The sequence below is a fragment of the Nothoprocta perdicaria genome, unplaced genomic scaffold (assembly GCF_003342845.1).
Source record: "Nothoprocta perdicaria isolate Ctin4 unplaced genomic scaffold, notPer1 scaffold_443, whole genome shotgun sequence".
In the NCBI taxonomy this organism is placed as follows: Eukaryota; Metazoa; Chordata; class Aves; order Tinamiformes; family Tinamidae; genus Nothoprocta; species Nothoprocta perdicaria.
In genome coordinates, this window is record NW_020455692.1 from 1 (window position 1) to 11,490 (window position 11,490).

The following is an 11,490-nucleotide window of genomic DNA, read 5'->3' on the forward strand; positions in this document are numbered from 1 at the left end:
TGACTTGGACTGATTCCTAACCACGTCTTTCCCTGACCCTGAGGGGCTAGAAGAGAAGACCTCCTACACTCCTGCTCGCTCTATCCATCTCCCCATGTGTCCTGAAGGGCCTTTTGACAGATCTGAGGTTTCGCTTGGCAACTTCATCATCACCGACTTGGAAAAACTGTCAGGGCTTCTGTACTGAGGTCATCAGCGCAGAGGAATGCATCTTGTTCCMRGTGCTCCTGCAGCTCTCCACTGAGGGTAAGGCCCCTGCGTGCTGCTTTGMTGGATGCCGCAAAACCCGTCAGGTGGCAGAAGAGCTGTGGCCCCGCGGCTGCGGCCCAGCAGAAGGTCAGGAGCTCTTGTGAGAGCCTCGCCTCAGGCTCCTGTCTTGCTGGGGAGAAAAAGTGGCACTCACACTGTCTCTCTGCCTTGCAGATAATGTCAAGATTGGGCCATTGAACTACCTGCTCTTGTCCCTGGCCACCTCCTTGCCRCGCCCCGTGGTGGAAGCGTGTGTGGAAGAGGCCATCCGCTTGTTCACTCGCCACGTGGAGAACAAGGAGAATGTGGCCTTTGACATCAYGGACATTGGTGTTCTGACCTGCCAGGGAGACACGCTCTGCATGAGGTTTTAAGCTAGTTGCATCCAAAGGCTTCAAAAATGGCAAGCTTTATTGCAGCCCTTTGCAGTGTAGAAGCTGCGCAGTGGCCATGTGTGCATTACACAGTATATGCTATACCTAGCACCCAGGCGAGTTACCCCCATTCCGCAATGCCCTTYYTGCCCTGGCCCTGGGAAAGAGKGTCTCCTGCAGCCCTGCCTCGGAGTGCATAAGCAGCTTAGAGGCTGGCCTGGCCTCACACATCCGTCCAACACAAAGAGGACAGGGGTGCTGGCGCACCATAGCATGTTCAGTAACATCTCTGGTGGTGTAATATCTTCCCCACCCGTTCATAGCACTCAGTTGATGAACTTCCTCCAGAGTGGAGAGCAGCAGGACCATGTGCCAGGCCGTCACCATCACTATGATTTCTATGTGCAGATATAAAGGTTCTTTCATTGCAAAGTGTTGTGAGGCTTTCCTTGGTTGGGAGTAAAAGAGAAACGGGTGTCAGGGCAGCTTCAGAGGGGCTGAGAAGAAGCAGGTAGGAGCAAGGAGTGTATTTTAGGGGGCTGAACTTAGCATGGCTGGGCTAGTTCAGCACCCAGGAGATGTTGGCTGTGAGCACTTTTTTGTGGTTATGGCGAAGGATTACTTTGACTCGGACAACGCTGCTTGTGTGAATCACCCTGCCAGCATGGGGTCATCTTGAGAAGAAAGGTACAGTGCAGAGGTGCATGAGTCATCCACCAACTCCAGTCCCTGCAGTGCCAGCTGAGGGGCTCCACAGGTCTGGGCTGTGAACACCCATTCATCATTGCATCAGGCAAGTAGTGTTTTCCCAAACCCCTTTCTTGTGGTGATGGGCCACTACGCATGATGGAAGAGCGGGGAGCCCAGGGGAGCCAGAAGCACCCCTGGTGGCACTGGACAGAGCATTGCAGGCACCACGATGAGGCTCAACAGAGATGGGCTGGCAATGCTTGCTGGCATTTGGGACCAAGGCAGAACTTGACCCCTCTCACTTTTCTTGGCTGAACATGCCTGCTGGCCTGCAACTCTTCAAGGAAGTGGGGGAATGGCAGAGGTGCAGTTGTTGTACAGCTGCATAGGCATTTGTCAGCCATGGATGTCAGCACAAGGGACGGAGGCTGTGCATAGTGGGTGCTGATGGGCTAAGTGAGCCCTTTGGACAAGATCCTCTGCTGCTGGGCAGACTCTACCAGGAGGCTTGGYGTCAGCTTCAGAAGCATGAGGGAATGGAGAGGTGTAGTTACAGTGATGAAGGCGATGCACTGTGAGGCTGGGCAGGCTTAGAGGGGATCTTGGCTGTGAGCCCTCAGGAATAGTGAGCCATTCCCAAATCCCTCCCTCCTTGGTGCAAGCAGCAGGCCTGGTGTGAGTTGGTRGCTTGAGGAGGAAGGCAGAGCAGCCATCCTGGTTGGACTAGAGACATGAGAGCAGGACCAGTGTGGGGCCCAGGAGAGCTTGGCAGAGAGCACTCACTGATGGTGGTGGTGCTAGCAAGGGAGGAGAGGTTTTGGGGTGGCCTATCCAGTGCTAATCAGACAGAGAACACTGTGTCCATGTGGGAAAGATGAGAAATCTCAGAGATACCTTGTTTTGGGGCTGCACTTGACATTGCAACTGCTGCCTACAGCCTCCCCTCTTCAYATGAAGCACTTACATTTCTCCTGTGGGCAAGTGATTCATGCAGCACCACCCGAGCCATGATGGTCTTGTGTGTCAGGGCTCAGGATGAGGMAGAAGCTGCCAAGGGAGGCAGGGTACGTGTTAAGGTTTCAGGAAGGAGGCCTGCTCCTCCAGGACATGACCCACCTGCTCCAGCGATGGAGGAGGGAGCAGGTCAACATTTGGATGGGAACAACCCTGCATGGCTCCAAAATTTGGCACCATGGTGGGTTGGATAGTGGAAACTTTGGTCATATTAATAGGCCTAACTACCACCTTTGCTGTGAGAAGGTAATAACCACTCCTGAGTTATTACCAAAGCCCTGAGGGATGGTTCCAGAAGTCATAGGAAGGGGCCTAGTGTTGCCTCACTTATCTGATGGGGGTCTCACCCACTCCTGAGCCTGGAATGTGAGAAGGTTCCAGAAGGGCAGGAACTAGGCCAAGAAATACCCAGGAGGGCAGCCCTGAGCACAGGCCATGCAGATAGGTCCATGGTGGTGACACAGGCTGAGGCTGGGGCATGCAGCCACACTCCATAGCATAGAGGGACAGAGTCTGGGCACAGCTTGAGACTGCTTTGCCATTGGTGYGACAGGGACCCATGGCCCTGAGCTCATATGAAACAGGTCCCACTTCCCGGTTTGGAATTGAAGTGGGGAAAGGGATGTGTTTCTCAGGGCAAGAGGGGAAAGTTCTGCGTTCTTCCCTAGGTACATATGACCTTAKAAGCCCCCAGGGATGACCCAATGAGGCTGAGGTCACAGTGGGATGCGCAGCATCACTGTGAGTCTCTGTAAACACGTGGTGGTGGCTGCACTTCCCTGCATGACCCAAGTGCTGAGCAGGTACTACTCACAGCTCTTCATCGGAGCTGCTCATCAGCAGCAGCAGGGAAACACTGAGGGTCACTCACCCTCAGGCAGAGGAGCAGGGGYGTCTTGAACAGGAGTCTGAGGCGAGGAGACCAGAAGACTGTCCTTTTCCACTGCCTGGAGAGGAGAGCTAAGGGCAAGGGCATGAGTGAGATGCTGGGCTCTTGGACCGAGATCATCCAGTCAGAGCAGAGCATCTTGTTCCCAATGCTCCTGCAGCTCTCCTGTGAAGGTAGGGCCTTTGGGAGCCCCTTCCTGCGGCAGGTTCCACAGACACTCTTAGCTGTCCATAGAGCTGTGGAGCATGGGCTGCACTGGTGGCTACACAGGCCTGGGGACTGTCACAACAACCTGTATGGCTGTGGAGGAAGGGGACCTAACATGTGGCAGCAAGTGGTGGCCAGTGATAGGACAAGGGGTAATGGATATAAGTTGAAACATAAGAAGTTCCATCTCCATGTGAGGAAGAACTTCTTCACTGTGAGAGTGACAGAGCTCTGGAACAGGCTGCCCAGGGAGGTTGTGGAGTCTCYTTCTCTGGAGGTCTTCAAAACCCACCTGGATGCCACCCTACGTCAGGTGCTCTAGGTGACCCTGTGTGCAGGGTGTTGGACTAGATGATCTCTAGAGGTCCCTTCCAACCTTAACCATTCTGTGATTCTATGTCTTTCTCTTGCTTTCTAGAGATCATTGCTATTTGGGATGCTGTGTCCACTTACATTATGGAAGAGATGATTCAGGATAAGGTGCGCTGGTGTCCTGCTGTCCCTGGCCCTGCAGGGTTTCAACCATGAGGAGAGCCCTGAGTGCCTGGGAGCAACCCTTCGCCCATCCCATGCACCACATTCCAAGCGAGCCGTGTGCTCCAAAGCAGCTTTTGGGCCAGCTGAAGCTGTGTCGAAGCTGCTAGGAAGTCCCCAGCATTCTCTGTAGCTTAGGGACATTAGTGAACCTTTCAAGGAGAGTGAGGACACAAYGTCAAGAATGTGGCTCTTCTCTAAAGCCTTCCCCAAGTGCCCCATTCCTTATCAGGAGGGGGGAGGCTATGGAACAGYGTTCTCATGCTCACATTTTCTATCTCTTACTTGTGGCCTTGGTATCTTTCCCACATGCAGGGTGTCCTGCTTGCAGGGCTCGGTACCTTCGGCACAGTCCGAGAGCCACTGCACCTTGACACTGGCGAGGTGCTGGAAATCCGAAGGCCTGTGTTCCACATGGACATGGACATGGTCTGGCTGTGGGGACTCAAGTACCGCAAAGTGACTCTGCCTGGTGAGATGGCAGTGCCTACCTACTGCTTCCTCGTGCTACTTCTCTTACGGGCTRTGAGGGTGCTCTCTCTTCCTAGGGAGGCATTGACAGAAACAGGCATATGCCACTTCATTGACCAACAGCCGGCTCCTTCTGAGAAGGACCTTCTCTGCACTACAGAACATTACACACAGTTGGAGTCTGTCTCTTTGAGTGCTCTAACTCCTGCCTCCATACTAGGCCTCTTTCTGGGGGCAGCAAAGGAAATGTGGCCAGATGCTGGCAGTGACAGCATTTCTCTCCCATGCAGTCAACCTGGAGATCAAGCCACTGGACTTGGAGCGCTTATCCCGGGCTACCTCCTACTCCCAGCAAGTGGTGGAAGGCTGCGTGGAAGAGACGATCCGCTTGTTCTCTTCCCACATGAGGAAAAAGGAGAACATCGCCTTTGTCTTTGGGGATGTTGGAGTTCTGGCCCGCCAAAGGGACAAGGTGCACATGCGGTTTTTCACGCACTGCACCCAGTGGCTGGAGGGCACTGCAAGCCTCATTGCAGGCCTCCGCAGTGTAAGTACCCCCTTTTCCCCAGATTGCTTGGGCTTCCTGGGCAATCCTAGCAAAGGGGGAGCCACCCAATGTGAGGCCTGTCTGCAAGCCTGGACATAGCAAGCTATTTGAAGGCCTTCCCCAGTGCTTGCTCCCAATGCAAAGAGAGCCCCTTCTGATTGCTGGACCCTGGCCCGCGGACTGAAAGCCAGGCAGGTTTTGCAGCCAGGCTATCTTCCTTTGCTGTGAACATTCTCCGTATCAGAAGYGGGGGCTAATGTTCTCAGTGGAGCGCTTAGAGCAAGGATTTGGAGGGGCAACTGTCTCTTGGAGCTGGAGAATGGTTAACTGCCATCGGCAGCCACAGAGAACTGCCCTGGAAACCTCACAATGGTACTGTGCTACATTGCAGAAACTACAGATGACAGATCTGTCCCCCTCCAGCAGACCTGCTGCTCCGCAGAGCTGGCCTAGCTCTGTGTACCTATTCCCAAGGTGAGCATGCTTCCTTTGTAGAGCCTGGCCAACYGAGGAGGCAGCTTCCTAAATGCTGCCTGGGATCATGCACTCCTGAGCTCCAATTATGCATCATCTAGCTGGAAATCAGTCACACAGTTACCAAGTCCCGCTTAACTAATGCTCCTTTGGGGCTACGCATGTAATTGCTGTGTGTGACCAAGAAACATGACTACACTTCTCATGCCCAATTTGCCCCAGGAGAGAGAAGGGACTGCTCCCAGAAAGGGGTGTGGGTTGCACCATGTGTTGTTTGGGGCAAAGAGCCACAAAAGGAGCAGTTGCCAACGAGCAGTGGTGCCTGCTCACCAAGGAGGTGGGACACGAGAAGGCCTCCAATGGCAGCGAGGAAGATCAGTGTCCACATAGTGCAAAGGGGAGAGGATGTGCTCCCTTCACAGCTGGGTTGTCGTTTGGCTTCCAGGTTTCAACTTGTTGTACGAGGCAGTCTGAAGGCTCAGACTGTCCCTGTGGGCTCTGCACAGAAGAAGGAGGTGAAGGGAGAGCATGGCGGCATCAGGAGCAGCAAAGGTCAGAGAAAAGTTGCCTCTATATGCCGTTGTCTCTCTCTCTCCTGCATTGGGTGATCTGGAAAAGGCTGCTTTCAAGAGCTTCCTGCTTTTATCTTTGCAGAGCAGCGTCTTTCTCTGCCCGTGCTGCCAAACACAGAGGAACGCGCAAGGAGACAGCTAAGTGCAAAGAGCAAGCCTGCTGCCAGGTAAGAGCCTTGGGGAAAGGACTGAAAGTGAACACTTGCACCAGTGCAGGGSAAGTATCCCTTTGGACACCTGCACAGGGGACTCCAAAGGCCTCTGGACACATGTCCCAGCAAAGGCTGCCCCTTGCTGGATGCCAAGCACAAGCAGGATGGTGGGAGAGCCTCCCACTGCCTTCATATTCTTCCAGTGTCCCAAACTCTGGGGGAGTTGAAATCAAATCCTTATTAGCAAACATCTGATGCCCTTCCTCTAACGCATCCCATGGTGTCTCCTCAGGATCCTTGTGGAGCAGCTGTCCCCCATCCAGGGCATCTCCTTAAGAAAGAAGGCTGCCCTGAAATACACCCCACATCCTCCTGCGGGGCCTCGCAGTGGCCATGCAGGCAGCCCTCCCAGAGCTGCAGCACAGGTGCGTGATCGGGCTCTGGGGAATCCAGCATCTCAACACCTCATGGGGAAACCTCAGGCCTACGAGTCCCCTCTGCAAAGGGCCTTCAGTGCGAGGCCACAGGAGCCATCGGTGGCCTATTCTGCTGCCACTTGGGGACGCAGTGGGAACTACTTTGAGAAGAGCTTTTCCAGCCTGCTGTCTGCTGAAATGCCTGCAGAAGAGGGATGGTGGCGAGGCTCTAGACAAGGGCGGGAATGAAAACACCAGCACCCCACTGCTGAGGCTCCACACCCAAAGACACCAGACTAACACCACTGCCTTCCTGTGGTCCCACAGCATCCATCCCGGCCTGCCATGTGGAGGCTCAAGAGAGATGCTACTGCTGCCCTCATAAAAGAGAAGCTGAGGCAGCACCAAGCCCTGGACGAGTGGCAGGCCACCCTGAAGGAAGATGCCCAGCGCCAGGCCCAGGTACAAGAGGCCTTGGAGCTGCAATACAGCTCTCAGGCAGCCCCCTGGAGCTCCTCGGAGCCGTGAATGGGAGCTCAGCTCCGGCAGCTCTCGCTATCAGCTCCCTGCGCAGCTTAAGCCTGGCTCTGCAAGGACGAGGTGCCTTCCTTGCAGGGCAGGGCCATCTTGCCCCTTCTCCTCTCCATGCTGAAACCCTTTCCTCTTCTTCTCTCCTTCCAAAATAGATCACAATGCTGCCGAAGCACATTGGTCTRGTGCAGCATCGTTATCGAGGCACTACCATGCTGCGGAGGACCACCCAAATGTAAGTGAGTGTGAGTGTGCAAGCTAAGAGCCAGAGCATGGGACAGGTGAGGGGCTCTCACCCACCCCTGTTCCAGGAGCTGCCAGGACCTCATATTCCTCAGCTCCAGGGCTCAGTCCCATTTTTCCCCACCTCCGCCCCCTCCACTAGTGGTTTTCAGGGCATGGAGCCAGAGGGGACTGCAAGGTTTCCAAGAGAGGAGAGGGACTTTGTCACTTCTCTTGCAGGCAGGTGTCCCCAGCAGCTAAGCAGACCTTGCAACTCATGACCTCCTATAAAGTTCTTCGGGACAAGTGGAAGGAAAGGGTGGAACAGAACCAGGAGAGGCTCAAGCAGGAGGAGGAAAAGCGCTGGTAAATACCTCACAGCCAGGGGAATTTCCCCCATTCCGCAATGCCCTTCCTGCCCTGGCCCTGGGAAAGAGGGTCTCCTGCAGCCCTGCCTCAGAGTGCATAAGCAGCTTAGAGCCTGGCCTGGCCTCACACATCCCGCTCACCCAAAGCAGACAGGGGTGCTGGTGCACCATAGCATGTTCAGTAACATCTCTAGCCGTGTAATATCTTCCTCACCTCTCCACAGCACTCAGTTGATGAACCGCCTCCAGAGCAGAGAGCAGCAGGACCGTGTGCTGGGCCGTCACTGCCACCACCACGAGTTCTGCGTGCAGAAATAAACAGTCCTTCCAAGTCAGCGTGAGCCCTTCCTTCCAGCCTCTCAGCTGCCCAAATTCTATCGCCRCAGGCCTGTGCATAAGCAACGACAGCCAGTTGGATTGCATGGTGGGCTTCAAGAATCACTCAGGAGAGTGAGTGGGGCTCCCACCATCCTGACCTCAGATCAAATGCCCTGCTGGCGATGCCTCTTCTACCCTGCCATCAGCTACAGCGACTAAGAAGTCTGACATTTCCTCTTTCCTTGGAAACAGCCACAGCAATCTTCCTGGACACCAGCTCAAACAAGCTTTGTTTGTATTTTATTTTCTCGTATTATTTTCTAGAACCTTTGGCTCCAGGATGCCTGCTCCCACTATCTTCCTCTCTCCATTGGCAGGGAAGCCTGCTAACTACGGGCTTGCATTTTTGTGAGAAAAAAAAATAAGGATGTCAGTTTTCAAGCATGTCATGTGTCAGACAGGAGGAAGTAGGGGCAGAGTGTCTAACTGCCCATAAGGTTGCTACATGTAAGAGGAGCAGGTCCTGACGCTTTGCAAATTTCAAAGCAATGTTGTTATCATCATTTTGGAAATAAACCAATCTCAGTGGGTCTGGGAATTTTCCACACCTCCATGATTCTACCAGCTCACTGAGCTGGTGTGATCAGCAGGCAGGACAGGAAATACCTCTTTACAAGACAACTATTTGGGATGACTTCCATTAATGACTGTGCCTTGGCATCTAGATGCAAGCAGAGACCATCTTCTTGGATCTTTAAAGAAAGACTCACCTTCTTAGAGCTATTAAGGACAAGGAAGCTACAAGRGAACCTCTCACTCAGAAAAGCAGGGGTGTGCTAATACATTCCTCTTTCAGGATCAGCTCAGGTAACTGCATAAGGTTCAACCACCTGCCATGTACTTGGGACAACAGCAAATGGGACTTAAAAGCACCACAAAAGCCCAGTGTGATGAGAAAGTGTGGCTTTTCCAATTCCAGCAAAATACTGGTTAGCACAACTCCCCTTCAATAGGTTTAAATATGTAGCACACATACAYGTGTGACAATTCAAACCTAAGCCCCATCTTCCTCTTCTCCCAAAGGCACTGGAAAAACCCTAAAGCCAAMTTGGCACCACCTCTGCTCTCTCACAAGATTTTAATTCAGTATTGCCACTTATGCTCACCTAGAGATCCAAGAATCAYTCAGGGGTGCAGGGCTGCGCCTATCACTCTGCAAGCTTTGGCTCAGTGCTAAAAGGGTGGACAGAGCACACGCTGCTCAGGAACACCGAGATATCTCAGCTTACAGATGTGGCTCAAGTTCTCACGAAGCTGGTTCACTTGCCAGCTTCATAATAGGCTTCGGGACAACTCGCTCTTCAGACTTTTGGATAAGGCATCAGTTGGATAGCTGTGAAGGGTGCCTGAGTACCCACTCCTCTCAAATGTTCTGAGGATAGAGAGAGCCTATTTCTTCTGCTACATTAAATGCCTGATGGGGAGGCTGCCATCACAAGCATGGCAAAAAACTCAATSTCCTAATTTGGAATGAATGAGGTCACTCTCAACAAATTTCATGCAAGTCCCTGGGGCACCGGTATCCAGAAAAAAAAACAACACAAAAAAGACCAGGAGAACACTTCTGTCTTTAAAACAAAATCTGAGTTCTTCAAAAATACCGAAACTCCATCCGCTAGAAGACCATATGCTGCAAGAAGCTGCATCCCACTGATGATCAGCAGGCTTCACCTTCAGCAGACGACCCAGAACAAGCAGTAACAGGCACCAGATGGAGAACGCGATCTTGCGAGGATGGCATGCAGAACTACTACGACATTCCCTGGAAAGAACAGAAAAATGGCAGTGCTCTCTGCCAGCAAGAGCTGTCCAGCATTTCTGCTGCAAGATGAAATGTGGACAGACTGATCTTGCAATGCCTGCCCTCTGTGTGAGTCTACCTCCTTGAGGAGCAGGGTCTTGCAAAAGACATATCACAACATCCAAAATCGTGGCCATGCTGAACTCAACGAGCATCACCAACTCCTGTGAGAAATGCTGGGGCAAGGGAAGGAAGAGAGGGTAAGCTGTAACGGCCTGTCAGGAGACCAAGAAAAACCAAGAGACCCTGCACACCAATACGGAGCGTATCTCAAGCAAACAGGTCAGTCTAGAAGGGTGCCAGGGATGTCTACAGTGCTCTCTTCAATCTTTGGGTGAGGAATACTAGGATAGGGTCTCTAGATGTCTTTAGGTCAACTCAAAGCAGAACCACAGTAAAAAAAAATCACACTATTCCAGGCTTTGTCCAGCCAAGTTCTGAGAATATGTAAGGATCAAAATTTCAAGACTCTACTGCAGCCCATCCAGAAGTAYGTTCAGTAGAGGTGACACGGACAGGCAGCGCAGACTTTCTGTGCACCTAAGCAATACAGGAACTGCCTCAGAGGAAAGACACAGGAGCTTTCCCTCTAAGTACTCGTCTCACATGCCGTGACAACAACAACATCTCTGAGCATTCGGCATCTACTTCTGTAACACACACACCCTGCAGCCGTTGCACTCTGAGGTAAGCTCTACATCACTGGTACAAAGTGTTAATTCCATGAGTACCACCCACCAAGAAGCAGCTAAGCCCTTGGGATATGCAGCTCTACCTGACAGTAAAGCATATATATCTGGCTATATAAGCAGAGAGAAGRCCTAGAGAAGTCACCGTATTGAATGAGACCACAGCACAGAGCTGCTTACAGACAACTAAACTCTGATGTCTGGGGAAAACACCTATTGGGGAGCAGCTAGCAGATGTCACACCTACCAACCCTGAAGATAAAAAGGCAAAGCATAAAGTTACAGCGATGGCCAAGAAGGTAAACATCATGGACAAGGCATCCTCACCCCAAGAAGTGAATTTCTGGTTGCAGAAAAACGTGCAGAAACATTTAAAGCCTGCTGGGAATACGAAAGCCTTTACTGACACCAATTCCAAGGTCTCCCCAACACACAGCAGACAAGAGCAGTGAGCTGGCGCTCTCGATACTGACAGGCCGAGGTCAGTGAAGACACGAGCGCCTCAAAGGGGCTGAGTGGATCGCCCCTGTGCTGGCTGCTCCTGCCATCCTCGGGCGCAGGGCCCACGTCCTCCACCCCACCACGGGTCTAGGCGCCCTCTGAGGTGGAGTCCTCTGCGGCCCCCAGGGAGCACCCCGAAGGCGGCCAGGCCTGGCAATCTGCGGGCATGCCCCTCTCCCTAAAGCCCTGCCAAGCGTGCAGGGGCCCAAAGCCCTGGGGAGGGACAGGAGGAGAGCAGGCAGGGCAGGCGCACAGCAGTTTATTGGTGATGCGAGCAGGGGCGGCGGGGCACGGCGGCCGGTGCCCGGCGGCGGCGGCGGGTTTATGTCAGCGTCTCGCCCTTGGTGACCTGCGGGGAGAGGAGAGCGCTCAGCCGGGAGCCGCCAGCGGCCCCGCGCCCGCCCGCCCGCC

General features: G+C 53.3%; 1 long non-coding RNA gene across 1 annotated transcript; it reads right to left on the reverse strand.

Annotated features, from left to right (window-relative positions):
• Window positions 1–9,647: 9,647 nt before the first annotated feature.
• LOC112953409 lies at window positions 9,648–11,429 on the reverse strand. Its single transcript, XR_003250571.1, has 2 exons — window positions 9,969–11,429; window positions 9,648–9,850 (listed from the first exon to the last, which is right to left on the reverse strand). It is a non-coding gene; the product is annotated as an uncharacterized LOC112953409 (long non-coding RNA).
• Window positions 11,430–11,490: the final 61 nt, after the last annotated feature.